Genomic DNA, 10388 nt, shown 5'->3' on the forward strand with positions numbered 1-10388 from the left:
TCATACTTGTTCTAGGTAAAGTAAGTGTTACCGTGCGTAGAGTTGTATCGATGGTCGATAGAACTAGAGAGAATATTAATTCTACATTGAGCTCCTTGCTGGGTTCGACACTCTTACTTTTTGAAAATGGCTACAAACAATCCCCTATACTTGTGGGTTATCAAGAGATTTTTCTGGCGCCGTTGAGGGGAGCAATAGCGTAATGGTTGATATTTCCGTGTGTGATTTTTTGTTTTATCACTAAGTAATTTTTTATTTCTGTTATCAGTTGTTTTATATCTTTTGTGGTGGATATGGAACATGAAACACCAAAAAACAATTAGTTCTACTTGCTACTCATGGAGATGGGGAACCTCCTAAAACCCTCGATGCTAGTTATGTGGAAAACATTAGATACTACTATGATAATCGTGAGAATTCCCCATTGAACTTGATGATGGGATACACGTTGGATCGACGTGAGTATTTTAGGGATTACCGCTTGATCCAAAAAGGGAAACACCTATGGGACCAAATTAAAATGTTGCGTTGGTATGTTTGGCATTTATGCTTGAGTTATGATTATACTTGCTCCTCTAAGATGAAGACTTCACACCTCCCTTTCAATGTGAATTTAATGATAATGAGACCTTGGCTTCTTATGCTAATGGTTTATATGATTACTATGATGTGGAACAAATAGAAGAATTTGTTTCTTTCATGGATGCTTATGAAATTGCTTCTTTGATTGAAAAGTACGATGCTATTCTTTACAAATTTGAAAATTTTGCGATACTTAAATATTGCTGAATACAATGCCCATATTAATGAATTTATTGATAGAATATTAATTCTACATTTAGCTCCTCGTTGGGTTTGATGCTCTTACTTATCAAAAAAGGCTACATACGAGCCCCTACACTTTTGGGTTATCAAGATTGCACTAGTGGTTCCCTGGAAGGCGACGACCAAACCTTTACAAAAAAGGTTGGGACAATCTCCATAACTTACTTGCAGGATCCCACCACCACCACAAAGATTCACCATAATAGAGTGTGGCTTCGACGTGACCTCTTTCCTCTAGGGTGCTCAAACACCCAAGACTAACAAGATCCGCAAGGGATTAGTGGGGGGATGAAATTTTTTTTTTTGAATGAAAGGGGTTGCCCCCCTGCCCCATCTTTATAATGAAGCAGATAGAACACAGTTCAAAGACGTCTAAAACCAGGCTCCACTACCACACCACACATCAGGCGATACACACAGGTAAAGTCCTGAACGGCGGCCAGACCATACAAAGCACTACCACAAATTGAAAACAAAGGACAAGTCTGCAAGGAAATAACGCTATTTATTACAGCCAAGATCACTCATCCCTCCAGGCAATCCGAAGCAGCTCGCCTCGATGCTTGTCCAGGAGCAAAATAAACCTTCTCAGCACCTCCACTTGAGCAGCGTCGCATAGCACCATCCATTTTTGCAAGTTCCCTTTTAATTTGGCAAGGCCGCAGCCCAGACCCCTCCATGATCTTCCCTGGAAACAGAAATCATTTCTCAAAGTCCATATACTCCACAAGGAGGCAGCAATGATCATATTAAGCATAGTTCTTTTCTTTTTGTCTTTCCACATAGAAGAAACATCATCAAAACATTGAATCTTTCTAATCTTAAAAAAATCATAAATAATAGACCAAATATGCCCAGTATTGATGCAATTAAAAAACAGATGTTGTATAGATTCCTCTTCATTACAGAACAGACAGGTGAGGTCATCCATGCTTTTCCTCTTAGCCACATTATCTCTAGTCAGAATTTTGTTATAAAGACACAACCAAAGCAAAACATGGATATTCTGAGGACATAGAACCTTCCATACGTCATCTCCATATAGAGACCCCACACCACCAAAATTGATACATTTATAAAAAGACTTAACTGAGTACTCCCCATTTTTCTCTAATACCCACACAGGTATATCAGGATTATTAGATAGGGGGTAATTTTTAATATAATCAATGAGACTCTCCCACTGATTCATCAAATCCCTACCTACACATCTTCTAAATGTAAGTCTCAGGTCAGTACCATCCCAAACATGGGACACCACACAATCTTTTTGATTACAAATATCAAACAAGTCCCAAAATCTAACTTTAAGGGAACAATCCCCAGCCCATTTGTCATGCCAAAATCTAATGTTCCTACCATTACCAATCTTCCAATCATAAAAATTTCTAGCAGCCTGGAGAGCCCAAGAGATACTCTTCCAAACAGGGGAACCCCCTTGATGTCTGGACCAGAAAATATTAGGATTATCAACATCATATTTAAAAACAAGCAATTTCTTCCAGTCACTATCTCTGCTGTTATGGAATCTCTTCCCCCAAGAAGCCAGCAAGGCCATGTTATAATCTCTAATATTTGGTATGCCCAATCCACCAAATTCCTTCTTCCTGGAAACCAGCCCCCATTTGGCCAAGTGATATTTGTGATGGTCTCCCATATTCCCCCAAAGAAAATGAGCCATCTGAGAATTGATGGCATTAATGGCCCACTTAGGGAATTTCAGTAGAGCCATCAAATAAGCAGGAATGCTAATCACACATGCACACAGCAAAATAATTTTCCCCTTATATGTAAGATATCTACCTAGCCACCCAGAAATACCTTTAATGATTCTATCAATGATAGGTTGGAGATCCTCCCTTCTCAGCTTATCATAATGTAGTGGAACACCCAGATACTTAATGGGGAAGGAACCCAAGTTACAACAGAAAATCTGGGCAAAGATATTAGCTCTTTCCTCACTCATGTTAATGGTAATAAGATCACTTCTATGGAAATTGATTTTCATCCCAGAGATGCATTCAAAACAAGACAAGATCCATTTAAAACTTTTTGCTTTTTCATAAGAATCCTCTAGAAAGAGGAGAGTATTGTCTGCATATTGAAGACTAACAACCCCCCCTGGAATTACATTATTTAAAACCCCTGAAATCAAACCCTGCCCAGCAGCTTTGGCGAGCATCTTCGTGAATACATCTGCCACCAAATTAAAGAGAATTGGGGATATGGGATCCCCTTGTTTAAGACCTTTTCCCCCTACAAAGTAGGGACCCAAAGTATCATTAATACGGACACTGAAGGTCCATGCTCACCAATTAGTTCAGCAAGATGATTCTTCCTGTGACGATGATTTGCCAATGCATGGAAGTAAGCATTATTCCTATCACCCTCTTTAATCCTACGATCTCTAGATCTCTGCCACAAGGCAATTTCCTCTTTCCTCATAATCTCTTCTAGTTCTTTCTTAATATCTTTCATACGTTTAGCGTCCACATCCGTAACACGGTTGGTTTCAGCAAAGACATCTAAAATATCAAATTCCAAAATAAGATCTCTCTTCCTCTTTTTAGCAGCAGCCTCAATATTAATACTCCACCCTTTGATTTTCTTCCTAAGTCTTTTAGATTTCGCAATCCAAATGTCAATAGCAGATCTGCCCACAATAGGAGCAATCCATACTGATTCAACAAGATTTTTAAAATCAGGTTGTTCCAGCCACCACTTCTCAAATCTGAACATCTTTGGGGAGGTAACCCTCCGAGCCATCGTATTTAAAATCAGAGGGGTGTGATCACTACCAATTCGGGGCAAAGCCCTAAGAGCTGAAAGGGGAAACATGGCGTCCCAAGCGGGAGAAACAAACACTCTATCAATAGTGGAGTAAATGGGTTTTTCCTGGTTATTGCACCAGGTATATTTCCTATTAGCTACACTAATTTCCATCAGCCCCCATTTGTTAATCCAATCATTAAACAAGAAGGAATTGGACCGATTCACAGTACCATTGCTCTTATCAGCTCCTGATCTGGTTAGGTTAAAGTCCCCACCCAAGATAATAGGATAACTGGCTTTCTCCATAACCTCATGCAGGTCTGCAATAAAATCTATCTTGTTCTCATTGTAAGCCGTGCCATAAACAGCAACAAACTGCCAAACCACTTTATCCGTATTATTCCTAATGGTAGCTGTAATACAGAACTTATGGTTAACAAAACCAACAATTTCAAAAAGATCTCCATTAATGCCCACAAGGACACCACCAGCTGTACCTCTAGCAGGTAGCAGGTGCCAAACAAAATTCTTATTACCCGCAATCGTATCTAGAAACTTACTATCAATGTTTTCTCTCTTGGTTTCAGAGAAACCCACCACATCCACATTATTAATCCTCAAAAATTCTTGCAGACGTTGACTTTTTCCTGGTTGGCCTAGACCTCGTATATTCCAAAACACTCCTATCATGAGATTTTAAAAGGGTGTGACAGGCTACAAAGCCTCCTAGCATGAATCAGGTGTGGACAAGTACTAACAGAAGCATCAACGCCTACTGCTCTGTTAAGTATCATGTCTTCACCACGTTTAGAACCCTTAATATCTTTATTAACAGGTGTGTAAAGGTCATCAGGAAGTACAGTCTCAGGGTTGGAATCTGCAAATTCCAAACATCTAATACTCTCTCTCAGGACCAAATCCTGAATAATATCCCTCTGCTCCTTAACACTATCTCCTATACAAATGTCTACCCTAACAATTTGATCAGCAAGAATTTGAGTATCATTTAATGCAAAAGATTTACCTTGGAAGGAAGCAGGGATCTCCAGGTTCTTCTTTTGTAGGTATGCAGTAGCCTTCTCCATAATCTTTATGTTACCATGTTGTCTTGTAGTAGGTCTGGTGGAGAGCACAGGGCCCCATCTCTTCTCTTTACCTGTATCTTCTTTTCTTCTCTTATCCATTTCCTCCATATCCAAGGATTCTAGCAATGATCTCTTAGCAGAACCAAAGCTAGTAGCTAGTTGTTGAGGTAAACACATCATCTCAGGCATATCATTTTCCTCTTCATCTTCAGAATCAGCCATTTCAATCTTCCTCAGCTGTGTAGAACAGTAGTCCATGTGAGAGCCAATGTCCATATCATGGTTCAGATCCTCCATACTCTCATCAGATGTCTTCATTTGTGCAGTGGGAGTTTTACCCTCAGTTTCCAGCAAGAACTGCTCATGTAATTCATCCAGCAACATCTCAGGGTGAAAGCTAGCAGCAGATGTACATAATTCTTCCTTAATCCCAGAACCAGATTTCTTTTCTATTGAGAAGTTTGCTCTATCTAGCTCATCAATTGGTTCATCAGCACCCCCCTCCATATACTCCTTATCTTGATCAAACACTTCCTCCTCTTTATCCTCCTCTTCCACATCTAGATCAGGGTCATCTCCATCTCCTCCAGAACCTTCCCCATCTTGGTCAAATCCTTCCACAGTGAACAACAATATGTAGAGCTTCTTTTTCATCTCCACCAATCTCTCATATGGAATCTTGGTAGGATCTCTACAAGCAACCTTAATTCTGATTTTCTCATAGAAACTCTTAAAAATTCCATTCCAGTCCACATCAACTAGGATACCAAAGCAGGATGCTATTTGGGCAAAAACCTTCCACGCACACCATCTGGGAGGAATACCCTCCACTTGGATCCATACTTCAGTCAATTCCCCATAAGGTTCCAGCATCCCAGCCCATTCACATATCTTAACAGAGACTCCATCAATGGGAAGATCAAATGCAGGAAATTCAATAAGGTCCTCTACTTTCTTCCAAGGAGGGAATCTCAGCAGAAACTTTCTTTCTTCTAATTCTCTCACTTGCCAAGGCCACTCTTTTCCTTTGCAAAAAATTCCATTAAGCTGCACAATCAAATCAGAGGCAGAGACCTCTCCTTTAAGCACCTTTAAAACTGCACAGTTCTTGTAGTTCAACCAGTTGGATTCAGCTGCCACAGGTATGTCAATATGATAAAATCCCAGACCTACTGCAGCGCTACCAAAGTACTCAGCAGTAGGTTGCAGATGAGCCCAAGCAATACAATTATTGACATTATGTGTACCAGAGCAGATAAAGCATCTTTTTGGTTCCACACAATTGCCTACATAATGCCCAGGCCTTCTCCTCCAAACCCTAGATCATCAACAAGTTTCAAAGTCTAGGGAAAGAGATTGGGCGAAAATAATCTTAGGAGCAACAATGGAGCTTGGGGGAAAAGAGGTGAGTCAACTTGGGGAAGAAGACCCCCTTATATAGAGAAGGAAAAATCTAACCATTTTCTACCCACAAGTCCTGCATAAGTTGTAGTATCGTTATAGCGAGCCATACTATTGCCCAGCATGGCTGTTCCACCCTTAGCGTGCAACTGACTAAGTCAGGGACGCTGTCGGAGCGGTACTACCCTTCCTGTAGTGGTACTTCCGCTTTGCATTGCATGAAGAGGTGAACCAACACTAGTAGAGATAGGTAGGGAGGTAGTACCGCATTGACTTGTACTACCTCTCTACTTCCGCTCGAGTGGTGAGGAAGTCCAGAAGGAAAATATAAGCGACAGTAGGAGTGAATGTGGAGGACGGAGCGGTACAATAGCTACCCATCAGCGGTACTTCCGCTTAGCGTAAAGTGGTTCTGTGAAGATGTCAACACGGGGTAGCAGCGAGAGCCGTAACACCGCACGAGTGATACTGCCGCTCTGGACTACTGCCAAAGAGTTGCAGATCAATTGAACCCGAAGCATAAGCGTTAGTCCCTACAACACTAGAGGGCGACAGTACCGCTAGAGCTGTACTATCGCTTATGAGCTTCTAAAAGGTCCTAAGCAGAAAACAGTATAGCTCCAAAGTGTCGGGAAGGAAAGAAGGTGCAAACATGGATTCCACCCTAACCTTTCCAAATGCAGACTCCCTCTTGATAATACACATTTCCTATCACTCAAAACAACCAAAATGAAATCGTTGGAAACTGGTCGGCTTCTCTCTTAAACACCAAGAAGAAATAAACCGTCTCGTGACATGTGATAATCTATAAAATCTAAATGCACATCGTTAGTCCGCAAAGCGCATTGTCATCAATCACCAAAACCACTTACAAATAAACATGCTCTAACAACAGTCAAACAATTTCCACTCCCACAAACAAAAACAAAAAAAATAAAATGACAAGATACAAAGAAATACGCAGAGTTTGTATAATGCCTAAAAAGATGGAGGGGGGGGGGCAATCCTAAAATCATGTTGCCACCCATGTTGGGTAAAAGTATCTATCACCGTAGACTCCAATCATGTATGCGCCTTCATAAGCAAGTGTTGATTTCCATCCTTTGTAAAGAGGACCATAAATGAAGAGTCCCAATAAATATGTAGATAACCTGCAAAAAAGAGAAGTACTATTATCATTAAAGGCCATATGATTGCTACGCACCCAAAGCAACCAAATAATCGCAAGCGCTCCCACACTAAGAAGAGTTCCAAACCTTTGATCAATCCCTTGTAACCAGTTTCCAAATACATTAAATGATGTGTAAGATGAAGTGCGTGGAGGGATGATGATTGCTTATAGTATAACCAGTTCCAAAATACATTGCACGAGTTTGTAGGAATAAGTGAGTCTTTGACCAATGAGAACCAATGTATGCATCACGTTTTACGTTAAAAAAATATGTGCCCCTAGCAATTCTAGTAAGGGTGTCAACGTTAGGGTATCTCCAATGCGGACTCTCAAATCGCCCACATACGTCCGGACCTCATGACGACCAGAACATGCAGTCCGCATGTGATTTGCAATCCAAAGCTGGTCTATAACAGTGTGTCGAGCGGTCCAGACATATTTTTTCTAGCAAACCGGAGACAAACGTGGGGGCTTTGTGGGAGTTCGAGCAGCTGACGCGTAGGACTCCGACACCATAGCCTTCCCAAGACTCTATTCGGACCAAGCGCCTCCATCCTCCCCATTTGGTCTCCTTCCATTTTTCTCTTTTGCCTTCGCCGCCGCTCCACCACCTCGGTCGCCATGCCACACCCTACAACACTATGTCTCCAACACCTCCAATGTTCCACCCGGGCTCCACCCCACTTCTCCATCGTTGCTGTTCAACCCCTCTGCCCCGACCACCCATTGAGGTACCATCCGTTAGTGCTATACTCACCATGCCTGACAAATGCTCGATGAATTTCCAGAGCTAAAACAGTTTTACCTTCCTATTTCAAGTGAATGATTTCGATTTGGACTACATATACACGCAATATGTTTAATCGTCTAACGACTCGCCCAACGAGAACTACCCAGATCATACGATGATGATGTACGCGATCCTTCCAGATGCGGAGTGTGAGGAGGAGCATGTTCTCAATTTCAAGGGATTGATCAAGGGTCACCGATTTCTCAACCGCAACATGGCATGCGACCATCTAATAGTAATGATCAACTACTTTGTCTCGGATGAACTCTTTGCTGGCCATATTAGTCGATGTTCTCGGATGTGCAAGACTATTTTTGATCATTTGTACCATGGTGTCTAGTCCTATGGTGACTACTTCGTCTTGAAGAAGGACGTCGTGGGAACGAATGGCTTCTTTGGTTACGAGAAATGCACGAACAATCTCGGGATGCTTGCATATGGCATGGTTGTTGATTCGTGGGACGAGTACCTATGGGTGTCTCAGAGCACTTGTGGAGATGCCATGGTCGGGTTTGCAACTGCCTTGGTCGACGTGTTTGGACCTCAATACTTGAGATATCCAACTCTGGGAGACATCAAGAGACTCTTGGCAATCTCAGAAGCAAGAGGTTGGCCAGTTTGCACGCTTTATTTGGCATGCCCGAGTCTCACAATGACATCAATTTGCCACAATGATCATCATTGTTTGCAAGGTTGACTGAAGTCAAGGCTCCTCCTTGCCAGTATACTGTTGATATGTCTCCAACGTGTCTATAATTTTTGATTGCTCCATGCTATAATATTATCATTCTAGGATACTTTTTGTCCATTTATTTGCTGATTCATATTATTTTTGCGCTCTAACCTATTAAGCCAGGGCCAAGTGCCAGTTGTTGTTCTCTGCTTGTTTTTGGATTTTCAGGTTTACAGTACCAAACAGAGTCCAAATACCACAAAACTTTTTGATGATTTTTCTTGACCAAAAGAAGATCTCGAAGCTTCAAGAGAAGGTCGGGGCCACGCAAGGGCCCCACAAGCCAACAGGGTGCACCCTGTTAGCTTGTGTCCCCTTGGCTCTCCCGACCTCGTTCTCAGGCTTATAAATTCTCATATATTCTATAGACCCTAGGGGGCTTCCAAAACACTTTTTCCAACACCACAAGCTTCTGTTCCACTATGTGCCCATCTGGAGCCCTATTTCGGCGCCCTGTCGGAGGGGGGATCGATCACGGAGGGCCTCTACATCATCCTTGATGTTCCCATGGTGATGTGTGAGTAGCCTACCACACACCTACGGGTCCATAGCTAGTATCTAGATGGATTTCTCTCTCTATGTTCTTCAATACAAAGTTCATCGCATCTTCGCTATGATCTATTAAATGTAATCGCTTTGTGTGGTTCGTTTGTTGGTATCCCAAGAATTGTGGGTTTCGATTCAGATTATTCATGAAAAAGATTTGAGTCTTCTCTGAAGTCTATTTTTATTTTTATTTGCATGAATATTGTAGCTTCATAAATATCTCTGATATATTGATTTGGTTTGGCCAACTAGATTGATCTATATTTAGTGAGAGGCGTGCATTGTAGTGGGTTCAATCTTGCAGTGCTCTATATGCTAGTGATAAAGTAGGGGACAAGACACGTATTTGTATTTCTGCCACTAAGCATAAAACTATAGAGTTGATTCATATTAATTGAATCTTATTTATCTACATCATGTCATTGTTCTCGAAGCATTACTCTATTTTACTTAATACTCTAGATGCATGCTAGATAGCGATCGATGGATGGAGTAATAGTAGTAGCTGCAGGCAGCAATCGTTCTACTTGCTTACATATGTGATGCCTATATACACATGATCATTGTCGGGAATAAATATTGCATAACTATGCACTTTTCTATTAATTGCCCAATAGTAATGTTTTTACCCACCGTATGCCTTCTTCGAGAGAGAAACCACTAAAGAACACTATGGCTTTCATGTCTATCCACTTATAAATTTACAAACCCTACTATTTCCTTGCTGACATTGTTTTTTTTATTTTCCACTTTATATTTATCCAACTATCATCTACACTACTCATGTGCTTGCAAGTAACAAGTCCAAGGGGATTGCAACCCTCTTGTCCATGTCGGGTGCAAGTGTTTGCTCTTTTTTGCGTAGGCACTGAATATGGGGGTTGTGTGATACTTCCATTGGTTTGATAACCTTGGTTCTCACCGAGGAAAGTACCTATGTATATTGTGTTGCATCATCCTCTGCTGTTTGGGAAAAACCCAATGCGGATCATAAGTATCAGGAAGGATTTTTGGTGCCGTTGCCATGGAGTATCATCAACTTACTATCAAGTATCTTCTCACAAA

The sequence above is a fragment of the Hordeum vulgare genome, chromosome 7H, assembly GCF_904849725.1.
Source record: "Hordeum vulgare subsp. vulgare chromosome 7H, MorexV3_pseudomolecules_assembly, whole genome shotgun sequence".
Lineage (NCBI taxonomy): Eukaryota > Viridiplantae > Streptophyta > Magnoliopsida > Poales > Poaceae > Hordeum > Hordeum vulgare.